We start from the raw sequence: 12,939 nt of genomic DNA on the forward strand, positions 1-12,939 counted from the left end.
AAGAAGACGGACGAGATTGTGCGCACTGTCAAAGGCCCCTCCAACGGTTGACAGGAACGCCAAGACCATTGTTGAGTGCCTTGCTGATGAGCTAATCAATGCTGCTCAAGGATCATCCAATCGGTCGACTGCTGATTCTTCTTCAGAAGCTGGATCAAGCAAACCGACACCAATCCGAGAGAAAAATGAATTTCCCTCAAAGACAAACGCAATATATTCAAAGATAAATCCAAAGATTCCTAACCACAGAATAAAGTGCTTGGGCATCAAGCCCGAAGGAGTTTTAATGGTTACAAAATCACTCGGCATTCTGAGGAAAATAAAGGTGAAGCATAATGTTTTTTCAATCACTCGGCGGGAGAAGGACTGGCCGGATCGCAGAAGCTGTCGAGGTCGATGCTGTCGGCGATGCGAGTGGCTGCCTCGAGGAAGGTGTCCATGAAGGTCTGGAAGGAGTGCTTCTTAGTATTCGCTACCTTGAGAGCAGCCAGCTTGTCTTCCTTAGCCTCCTTGCAGTGCACTCGGACCAACGATAAGGCGACATCGGCACCACAACGAGCAGAAGATTTCTTCCACTCTTGCACTCGGCCTGGAATCTGATTAAGTAGAGTCATCAGTGACTCGAGGTATTGAGAGAGCTCCGCCTGAGGCCAAAGTTCAGCGTCCACTTGGGTCATCGCCGCCTTCAGTCAAGACAGATAAGCAACTGCACCATCCAAGCGCGACTCCAATCGCAGCAGATTCATTGCAACGTCATCTTTCACAGGACAATTGATGGGGTCGAGACCCGTCTCGACCCGCCCAGTTTCAGCTTCAAAGTCCTGACACAGTTCTGTCCCATCACGAAAAACGATGAGTCGACAGCATGACAACAAAGTTTAGTCGGCGAAAAATTGACTAGTCGAATGATCATACCTTCAAGCTTCAGAGCAAGTTTCGCAGCAAGTTGTTCCAGATAAGACTCCGGCTTGTCTGTCTTGGCTCTGAGGCCACCGACTTCTGTGGTTAGGTTCTCCTTGTCCTTCCTAAGCTGCTCGACTTCCTGATTAGCTTCCGAGATGGTGGCCTTCAACTTCGTGTTCTCCTCCTCCAATTTGCCGACTAAAGCCAGCTTCTGGTCTGCAAGCTTCATCTTCTCACGTGCTTCTTTCTGAGCAGTGGCAAGGTCAAGGTCCTTCTTCTCCAAAGCCTCCTTCATCCTCTCTAAAGAAACAACACTCTTCAGACGAGACTGAAGTTGGCGATTTTCACTACGCACATCTGCTTGTGTGAAATCACTCGGTTCAAAGAGACTGAAAGAAAAACCAGTGCAAAGTGCGAGCTACAAAGCAGACAAAACAGCCGAATGATTACCTCCCATGATGGCCGTTTCTTCTTGGGCAGTCTTGAGATTCTTCTTCGCGAGTTCAAGGTCAAGTTCAACGTTGATATGCTTCTTCTTTAATTCGGTGAGCCGAGCTCCAAGATCATAAGACCTCTTCAGCCAGCAAGAGAGACATGTCAGTCGACAGAAACAAGAGACAGTGACGGAATTTCTTTTACTCTAAGACTAATGCCGACTCAAATATTCAACAGTAATCTCGGGGACTACACCCAGTGGGTGCACTTAGTGTGCCCCCACTGAATCAGATCAATACTCAGCAAAGCCTGCCCAGCATGAGTTCAAAAAATGAAAAAAAGAGATACATCATTAGACCTCAGTCGACTGCCAGCAGTCGACCGTGGTCTCAGGGACTACACCTAGTGGGTGCACTCGGCGTGCCCCCACTGATTCAAACAGTTTACTGAGACTCAGCTCGAGGTGAGCGGAGTTGAAGGTTTCCTAAATTCTAAACGAAGGAACACCCAGTGGGTGATCAGATATAAAGCAACACTCAATATTTTAGTCGGAATTTTGCTGACCTGAACATTGGTCTAAAGGGCAGTGCTGGCGTTGTAAGCTACCTGGCTAGCCTCATGCATCACTTTCACCTGCTCCATGACAAGGTTCACCTGACGAAGAGCTCCCCTAGCAGCGCCCGGTGAGTCGTCTGGAGTTTGATACGTAGCAAAGAGTGATGGCTCCAGGGTGGTCGAAGCAGTTACCGGGTCGGACGAGTGGAGTTGCACCGGTGCAGCAGGTGTCTATGCAGTCAACCCCGACGGACGATCAGTCGTCAGCGGGTTGGTGAATGTGACGTTTGTCCGAACCGGCCCTTTGGAACGTTCGACCCCTGCCTCAAGCGCCGATGTCGATTGAGGGACTTGGATTTCAAGCCTCCTCCTGCTTGAGCCTCCACTCTTCTTCCTCCTCTCCCATAGAGGCACTTCTTCTTCTTCGTCATCAGGCAGCACAACGATATCTTGCGGAGCTACAGAAAGAGAGAAGTATCAAATTTTCAGCCGATTGACCGCCCACTCGACTAAATGGAATTTGGTTGAACCAACTTACCAGCTCGGGAGGTGGCCTCCTCGTCTCCTGGTGCCTCATCGACATCCATGTCGGTAGTATCAGAGGTGGGTCTGGAAAGATACGCAACCTGATCGGTCAGGACAGAAATGTCAGTCGATATGTATAAGCACAAGTGTGTTACTCACCCCGAAGCCACTGGGACATCCATCTTGATCCGCAACAAAGTCTTCCGAGTCTTGGGAGGGGAAACTTTGAGCTGCTTGGCGGTCTTCTCTGTCGGTTCCGGAGTCGACGTCCGAGTGCGCTTCTGAGCGTGAGTACTCGGAGCCACGCTCTTCCCGCGCCCGCCCGCCGGGTCGTGTTGCTGCTTGGATCGGCGCTCGGAACGCGGCGGCAAGTCGACCTCTTCCTCGTCGTCCAACTCCTCGCTCTCCTCCTCCTCCTCTCCGCCCGAAGACTCCCATTCGTCGCTCTCGTCTGCACTGGCCTCCTCTTCCTAGCCCAGATCCAGGGCTTGTTCATTGTTGGGCATTGAGTACATCTTAGTGAAGACCTACAAGATGAAAAGTCAAGCAAAAATCAGTCGACATCGAATGCAATCGGAACTTATGCGTCAAGCAGTCAGAACAAAAAGGCATACCTTGTCGGGTGGATTGTTGTCTCTGAAAGGGATAACTCGCCTGGATCCCCTGGGATTGTCCTTATTGCCTGTGATACTCCTCAACCACATGGCCACAGTCTCGGATGACATTTCCTCTGGATGGACCCGAGCGGTGTCTTCAGGTCCAGAGTACAGCCACATAGGATGATCACGGGCCCGGAGAGGCTGGATGCGTCGACTGAGGAACACTTCCAGCAGGTCCAGGCTGGTAACACCTTCATTGATAAGCTGAACCACCTTCTCTACCAGCATCTTCGTCTCCATGTTCTAAGCCGCGGTCACTTTGAGTGGAGAAGGAGTTTGGACGCGGTCGAATGTGAAGTGAGGGAGGCTTGTCGACTGACCTCGAGCTGCCTGGTCCTGACAGTAGAACCAGGTCGACTGCCATCCTCTAACTGATTCATGGAGTGTCATAGCGGGAAAAGAGCCCCTATGCCTTTTCTAGATACCCTAACTCCCACACATCTGGATGACATTGGTCTTTGAGTCACTCGACTTCGTCTTTTTGACCGACTGGGATCAGATGGTGAAGATGTGTTTGAAAAGGCCCCAGTGCGGTCGACATCCCAAGAATTTTTCACACATCGACACAAAGGCGGCCAAATACGTGATGGTGTTAGGGGAAAATGGTGGAGTTGTGCGCCGAAAAAGTTCAGGAACCCCCGGAAGAAAGGATGCGAGGGAAGTGAAAAACCGCGGTCAACGTGAGTGGCAAGCTGAACGCACTCACCCGGTCGAGGCTGAGGATTCATCTCCCCCTCCGGCAACCTTGCCGCTCCCTTGGCGATCAGCCCAGACTCCGCCAGCTCGTCCAGATCCTCCTGCCGAATCAAAGACCGGATCCAATCGCCCTGGATCCAGCCGGGCGGCAGCCCCGCGCGCGATGACGACCCGCGTTGCTGGTTTTGGCCCTTTGCCGCCCCCTTCGTCTTCTTTGCACGTTCTAGCGCCGCCGTCTTGTCCTTCACCATGGCGGCGGAGCGGCAACGTCGGAACGGAAGAGTTGGGCGCATCGAAGAAGCGGCGGAAGAAGAAGGAGGAAAAGGTGTGCACAGTGCAGACGCCTCGGTACCGTCACCTTATAAAGGGCCGCTTCCGAGTGGCTGACGCGTGGGACCAGGCAATCCTGTCAAATCCCGCAACAGTCGCTTGCAGCATACATGGCGAAAAAGGCGGCACAGAAATCGAGGCATCACTGTTTATCCGCTCCACCCGCTTCGGCACTCCCCGTCTCGCGCGCTTCCCCAAAATTTCGTATCCCGTGAAATCCGGGATATGCAGCAATCAATCACGCCCAAGATCCTGCATTCCAATACAACACTCGACAAATGACATCACAAATTCAGTCAACGACTCTCTGAATGGATCAAGGCGACTGAGTCGACGCTGAAGTACCAATGCGAGTTTTCCATCTTGCAGAAAACGCTCGCGAAGGCACAAGAGTCAGAACAAGTTCAACTCCAACCTAACTTCCACTCGAACCTTAATCCATTCGTGGGCTACTAATGAGGATACAGACCTGGGGTAGGGTCATAGGCCTGACCTATACGTCCTACCCAAGGTCACTACCCAAGAAGGCAAGAAGGTCAAGAGACACCATGAGGCCCCCGATCGAAGATGTCGAGTGCAATCCACTCGACATCATGTCACTCGGGAGTCTCCCTACCTACTATCACTCGACCAACAAGAGAATCACTCGACCTCCCGAAGACCAGGAGTCACTCAGCATGCAACAGACACGCATTCACTCCGTAGTCTTTAAGGTCATTAACAACACTTAAGGCTGGCGTTACCAGTAACACCACCACTTGATGTACATTAACTCCCTTGTAATAGAGGGCGGGAGAGGTCCTGGCGAACTCTATATAATCCACCCTCCTCCTCTGGCACAAGGGTTCGCACCCCCTGTAACATCGCACATATAATCAACTCGACCACCGAGACGTAGGGCTGTTACTTCCTCCGAGAAGGGTCTGAACTCATAAAACCCGTGTGTACACCTTCGCCATAGCTGAGATCTTGCCTCTCCATACATACTCCCCTTTCTACTGTCAGTCTTAGAATCACGACAGCGGTCCCCCTTCCTTCTCCTACTGCCTCTCATTTCCCCCTTTGCTACTCCGGAAAAATGGAAAAAGTGTGTGTGTGTGTGGGGGGGGGGTGAATCCTACTAGGAGTGGAGTCCTAGTAGTATACGGGGGCAAGGGGGCACCCCAAAGGCACGACATTGTCTTAGCCGTGTGCGGTGCCCCCCTCCACCGTTTACTCCTCCGATAGTATCATCATAGTGCTTAGGCGAAGCCCTGCGCGGATCACATCACCAACACTGTCATCATGCCGTCGTGCTAACGAAACTCTCCCTCGACCCTCTGCTGGATCAAGAGTTCGAGGGACGTCATCGAGCTGAACGTGTGTTGAACTCAGAGGTGTCGTACATTTGGTACTAGATCGGTTGGATCATGAAGACGTTCGACTACATCAACCGCGTCAACCTAACGCTTCTGCTTTCGGTCTACGAGGGTATGTGGACACACTCTCCCCCTCTCGTTGCTATGCATCTCCTAGATAGATCTTGCGTGATTGTAGGAATTTTTTTTGAAATTGCATCCTATATTCCCCAACAACCGGTTGCGCTGGAGACCTAGAACGATGTGGAACTGCTTCAAACGGTTGGTGCACAGCAGGCGGCTTACTCATACAGTCGTGATCATGTTCACTCCACCCCGCGCCCAATTCGAAGTTACAGCCGGTGTATTGTGTCGCAGGCGGTTTCCAGTAGTAAACGGTGTCGTAACCCGCCCCGTGATGATAACCTGTCTCGCGATGATAATCTACTGATCAATGCTCAAGCGATTGTGGATCAAGCTCAAGCTCGTGGTGAGGCAGAAGCGGCGGCTCAATAGGTGGCTTATCAGCAGCCTCCGATGACCCCTTCAGCCTCAGTAGGGGCTGGGACGATTTCCAGGACAGTTGGAGTGCCGTGTTTAGTACCGGCTTTGTGTAATGAGCGTCTGCCCAAAGATTTCGAGGGCCCTCATAAGGTTCCTAATTACACACCTGATCTCCCTCCTAAAGGCTGGATTGAGAGTTATGAATTGGCCATGGAGATGTTGGACGTTAATGATGTTGTCTGTGCTAAGTATTTTACTATAATGTTGGATGGACCAGCTCGTACATGGTTAAAACCTTGCCTGCTAATTCCATCAATATATGTACAGAATTGAAGGCGCGTTACATTAAAAACTTTCAAGGACATGCAAGCAGCCACTGATGATTATCGATCTGGATAACAGCATGCAGCGTGAGGATGAGTCGGCCCACTGATGTCTACTACACAACCTTCTTCTTGTAGACGTTGTTGGGCCTCCAAGTGCAGACGTTTGTAGGACAGTAGCAAATTTCCCTCAATTGGATGACCTAAGGTTTATCAATCCGTGGGATGCATAGGATGAAGATGGTCTCTCTCAAACAACCCTGCAACCAAATAACAAAGAGTCTCTTGTGTCCCCAACACACCCAATACAATGGTAAATTGTATAGGTGCACTAGTTCGGCGAAGAGATGGTGATACAAGTGCAATATGGATGGTGGATATAGGTTTTTGTAATCTGAAAGTATAAAAACAGCAAGGTAACTAAGGATAAAAGTGAGCGTAAACAATATTGCAATGGTAAGAAACAAGGCATAGAGTTCATACTTTCACTAGTGCAAATTCTCTCAACAATAATAACATGGATAGATCATATAAAAATCGCTCAACATGCAACAAAGAGTCACTCCAAAGCCACTAATAGCGGAGAACAAACGAAGAGATTATGGTAGGGTACAAAACCACCTCAAAGTTATCCTTTCTGTTCTATCTTTTCAAAAGTTAGTAGTAAAATAGCATGCAGCTATTCTTTCCCTTCAATCTATCATAGATTTCATACTACAATAACACCTTAAGACACAAATCAACCAAAACCATAATGTCACCTAGATACTCCAATGTCACCTCAAGTATCCGTGGGCATGATTATACGATATGCATCACACAATCTCAGATTCATCTATCCAACCAACACAAAGTACTTCAAAGAGTGCCCCAAAATTTCTACGGGAGAGTCAAGACGAAAACGTGTGCCAACCCCTATGCATAGGTTCATGGGCGGAACCCGCAAGTTGATCACCAAAACATACATCAAGTGGATCACATGATATCCCATTGTCACCACAGATAAGCACGGCAATACATACATCAAGTGTTCTCAAATCATTAAAGACTCAATCCGATAAGAGAGTTCAAAAAGAAAACTCAATCCATCACAAGAGAGTAGAGGGGGAGAAGCATCATAAGATCCAACTATAATAGCAAAGCTCGCGATACATCAAGATCGTGCCATAGAGAGAACACGAGAGAGAGAGAGAGAGAGATCAAACACATAGCTACTGGTACATACCCTCAGCCCCGAGGGTGAACTACTCCCTCCTTGTCATGGAGAGCGTCGGGATGATGAAGATGGCCACCGGTGAGGGATCCCCCCTCCGGCAGGGTGCCGGAATGGGCTCCCGAGAGGTTTTTGGTGGCTACAGAGGCTTGCGGCGGCAGAACTCGCGATCTATCTTCGTCTTCGATGTTTTTAGGGTATATGGGAATATATAGGTGAAAGAAGTCGGTCGGGGGAGCTTCGAGGGGCCCACAAGACAGGGGGCGCGCCCTCCTATCTCCTGGCCTCCTCGAAGCTTCCCTAGCTTGTACTCCAAGTCTCCCGGATCATGTTCGTTCCAAAAAATCACACTCCCGAAGTTTCATTTCGTTTGGACTCCGTTTGATATTCCTTTTCTTCGAAACACTGAAATAGGCAATAAAACAACAATATGGGCTGGGCCTCCGGTTAATAGGTTAGTCCCAAAAATAATATAAAAGTGTATAATAAAGCCCGTAAACATTCAAAACAGATAATAAAATAGCATGAATGCTTCATAAATTATAGATACGTTGGAGACGTATCAGCATCCCCAAGCTTAATTCCTACTCGTCCTCGAGTAGGTAAATGATAAAAGAAAGAATTTATGAAGTGCGAATGCTAGCAGGTGCACAAGTTTGATCAATGATAATTTCAATCACCTTTTCTATCATCATTATATGTCATAACAATAGTTCATCTCATAAAACTTCTCACGAACAAGTAACAAGCAATTCACATGTTAAAGCATAGACCATAAACTTTCTTAAAAACTAGCAAACTTCATTCTCAGTCATCAAACAATTGCAATTCATCTTATTTTTAGGAAGGGTCTATGTCAGAGCTTGATTTAGCAAACTCCACATACTCAACTATCATATAGTCTTCTACAATTGCTAACACTCACACAATACTTATGGTTATGGAGTTTTAATCGGACACTGAGAAAGATAGGGGCTTATAGTGTTGCCTCCCGACGTATTCACCTTTGGGTGATGTCAACAATAATAGTTCATGCTAACTTACATCCAGTTGGATATATATATCAAGATCTTTCCAACACGAGGTGCTTGCCAAAGGATAAAATGAAAAAGCGAAAGGTGAAGATCACCTTGACTCTTGCATAAAGTAAAAGACATAAAGTAAAAGATAGGCCCTTCGCATAGGAAGCAGAGGTTGTCATGCGCTTTTGTGGTTGGATGCACAAAATCTTAATGCAAAAGAACGTCACTTTATATTGCCACTTGTATATGGACCTTTATTATGCAGTCTGTCGCTTTTATTGCTTCCATAACAAGATCGTATAAAGCTTATTTTCTTCACACTAATAGATCATACATATTTAGAGAGCAATTTTTATTGCTTGCACTGATGACAACTTACTTGAAGGATCTTACTCAATCCATAGGTAGGTATGGTGGACTCTCGTGGCAAAACTGAGTTTAAGGATATTTGGAAGCACAAGTAGTATCTCTACTTGGTGCAAGGAATTTTGGCTAGCATGAGGGGGAAAGGCAAGCTCAACATGTTTGAACTATCCATGACAATATACTTTAACTGAGATGTGAGAAAACATAACCCATTACATTGTCTTCCTTGTCCAACATCAACTCTTTAGCATGTCATACTTAATGAGTGCTCACAATTATAAAAGATGTCTAGGATAGTATATTTATATGTGAAATCTCTCTTCCTTCAATATTCTTTCATGAATTGTTCAAATGACCAATACAATGTTTGCTAACCTTCAATAGATTTACAACCTTTACTTCTTAGATGTCAAGTCATTACTCCCAACGGGGTAAGCAAATGAAACATATAAAATTTCAGATTTATGACATTCAACTCATTCAACAATTTACTCATAGGATATAAGTGAAGCACACGAGTAAATGAAAAACTACTCCAAAAAGATATAAGTGAAGATCAATGAGTAGCTAAATAATTATGTAACCATGTGAAGACTCTCTCTCAATAAAGAATTTCAGATCTTGGTATTTTATTCAAACAGCAAGAAAAACAAAAGGAAATGACATTGCAAGGATAGCACAACTCATGTGAAGAAGCAAAAACTTAGGCTCAACCGATACTAACCGATAGTTGTTGAAGAAGAAAGGTGGGATGCCTACCGGGGCATCCCCAAGCTTAGATGCTTGAGACTTCTTGAAATATTATCTTGGGGTGACTTGGGCATCCCCAATCTTGAACTTTTGTGTCTCCTTAATTCCTCTCATATCATGGTTTCTCTTTTTATCAAAAGCTTCATCCATACCAAACTCAACAAGAACTCGTGAGATAGAATAGTATAAACCAAGGCAAAACCTTATCATTTTCTACTATAACAAATCACTAAAATTATTATTCAACATTGAATACTAAATGCCTCTGCATATTTAATACTCCTATCCTCAAATAGAACCATTAAACAAGCAAACATATGCAAGCAATGCAAACATAACAGCAATCTGCCAAAACAGTACAGTCTGTAAAGAATGCAAGAGTATCAATACTTCCCTAGCTCCAAAAATTATGAGAGAAAATTCCCACTGTAGTAAATTTATCAGAGCTCAATATGCAAAAAAGTTTCAACATTATACCATTCTCTGACTTTTCTAGGGAATTTTTGCAACAGTGGTAAACTTTCTGTTTTCAAACAGCAACATGTATACTAGCAAAATAAGCATGGTGAAGGCTATCCTTGAATTTTTTTATTGAAACTAAAGATACAAAACATTATTCTAAATAACAGAAATAAAATAATAACAAAAGAAAATGATGCTCCAAGCAAAACACATATCATGTGGTGAATAAAAATATAGCTCCAGGTAACGTTACCGATGAACGAAGACGAAAGAGGGGATGCCTTCCGGGGCATCCCCAAGCTTAGGCTCTTGGTTGTCCTTGAATATTACCTTGGGGTGCCTTGGGAATCCCCAAGCTCAGGCTATTTCCACTTCTTATTCCATAGTCCATCGAATCTTTACCCAAAACTTGAAAACTCCACAACACAAAACTCAACAGAAAACTCGTAAGCTCCGTTAGTGTAAGAAAATAAAACCACCACTTTGGTACTGTAATGAACTCATTCTAAATTCATATTGGTGTAATATCTACTGTAGTCCAACTTATCTATGGTTCATACCCTCCGATAATACTCATAGATTCATCAAAATAAGCAAACAACACATAGAAAACAGAATCTGTCAAAAACAGAACAGTCTCTAGTAATCTGTATGAAACGTATACTTATGGAACTCCAACAATCCTACCAAATTAGGAGGTCCTGATAAATGTGTGTACCAATCCAGAGCAAAACGAATCATATCAAAAGCACGTTTGTGTGAATTAATAAAACTACTTTACTGGATGCAAAAGTTTCTGATTCTCAGCTGGATCAACACAACTATCACCGTAAGCTATCCTAAAGGTCTTACTTGGCACTTTATTGAAACAAAAGCTATAAAACATGATTACTACAGTAGCATAATCATGTGAACACATAAAAAAAGTAAGGGTAAATATTGGGTTGCCTCCCAACAAGCGCTTTTCTTTAATGCCTTTCTAGCAACGGCGCCAGAAAAGAGCTTAGTTGACGGGGTGTGAGTACCGCTTACCTAGCCTCCCCGGCAACGGCGCCAGAAAAGAGCTTGATGTCTACTACACAACCTTCTTTTTGTAGACGTTGTTGGGCCTCAAAGTGCAGAGGTTTGTAGGACAGTAGCAAATTTCCCTCAAGTGGATGACCTAAGGTTTATCAATCTGTGGGAGGCGTAGGATGAAGATGGTCTCTCTCAAACAACCCTGCAACCAAATAAAAAAGAGTCTCTTGTGTCCCCAACACACCCAATACAATGGTAAATTGTATAGGTGCACTAGTTCGGCGAGGAGATGGTGATACAAGTGCAATATGGATGGTGGATATAGGTTTTTGTAATCTGAAAATATGAAAACAGCAAGGTAACTAATGATAGAAGTGAGCGTAAACGGTATTGCAATTGTAAGAAACAAGGCACAGGGTTCATACTTTCACTAGTGCAAGTTCTCTCAACAATAATAACATAGATAGATCATATAACAATCCCTCAAAATGCAACAAACAATCACTCCAAAGCCACTAATAGCAGAGAACAAACGAAGAGATTACGGTAGGGTACGAAACCACCTCAAAGTTATCCTTTCTGTTCTATCTATTCAAGAGTCCGTAGTAAAATAACATGAAGCTATTCTTTCCGTTCAATCTATCATAGAGTTCATGCTAGAATAACACCTTAAGACACAAATCAACCAAAACCCTAATGTCACCTAGATACTCCAATGTCACCTCAAGTATCCGTTGGCATGATTATACGATATGCATCACACAATCTCAGATTCATCTATCCAACCAACAGAAAGTACTTCAAAGATTGCCCCAAAGTTTCTATCGAAGAGTCAAGACGAAAACGTGTGTCAACCCCTATGCATAGGTTCATGGCGGAACCCGCAAGTTGATCACCAAAACATACATCAAGTGGATCACGTGATATCCCATTGTCACCACAGATAAGCACGGCAAGACATACATCAATGGTTCTCAAATCATTAAAGACTCAATCCGATAAGATGTCTTCAAAGGGAAAACTCAATCCATCACAAGAGCGTAGAGGGGGAGAAATATCGTAAGATCCAAGTATAATAGCAAAGCTTGCAATACATCAAGATCGTGCCATAGAAAGAACCTGAGAGAGAGAGAGAGATCAAACACATAGCTACTTGTACATACCCTCAGCCCCGAGGGTGAACTACTCCCTCCTTGTCATGGAGAGTGCCGAGATGATGAAGGTGGCCACCGGTGAGGGATCCCCCCTCCGGCAGGGTGTCGGTATGGGCTCCCGAGATATTTTTGGTGGCTACAGAGTCTTGTGGCGGGGGAACTCCCGATCTATCTTCGTCTTCGATGTTTTTAGTGTATATGGGAATATATAGGCGAAAGAAGTTGGCCGGGGGAGCTTCAAGGGACCCACGAGACAGGGGGGCGCGCCCAGGGGGGTGGGCGCGCCCTCCTGTCTCCTGGCCTCCTCGAAGCTTCCCTGGCTTGTACTCCAAGTCTCCCGGATCATGTTCGTTCCAAGAATCACGCTCCCAAAGGTTTCATTCCGTTTCGACTCTGTTTGATATTACTTTTCTTCGAAACATTGAAATAGGCAATAAAAAACAATATGGGTTGGGCCTCCAGTTAATAGGTTAGGCCCAAAAATAATATAAAAGTGTATAATAAAGCCCGTAAACATTCAAAACAGATAATAAAATAGCATGAATGCTTCATAAATTATAGATACGTTGGAGACGTATCACCCACCATTGGGTCCTACGGGTCTCGGCTATTATTCACTCGTCAGATAGCATTGCGGCGGGTCAAGCGGTTCTGGTCTTGGAAAAGAACTGCCACTTTACCCCCCCCC

Source organism: Triticum dicoccoides, chromosome 3B, assembly GCF_002162155.2.
Source record: "Triticum dicoccoides isolate Atlit2015 ecotype Zavitan chromosome 3B, WEW_v2.0, whole genome shotgun sequence".
NCBI classification, from domain to species: Eukaryota; Viridiplantae; Streptophyta; class Magnoliopsida; order Poales; family Poaceae; genus Triticum; species Triticum dicoccoides.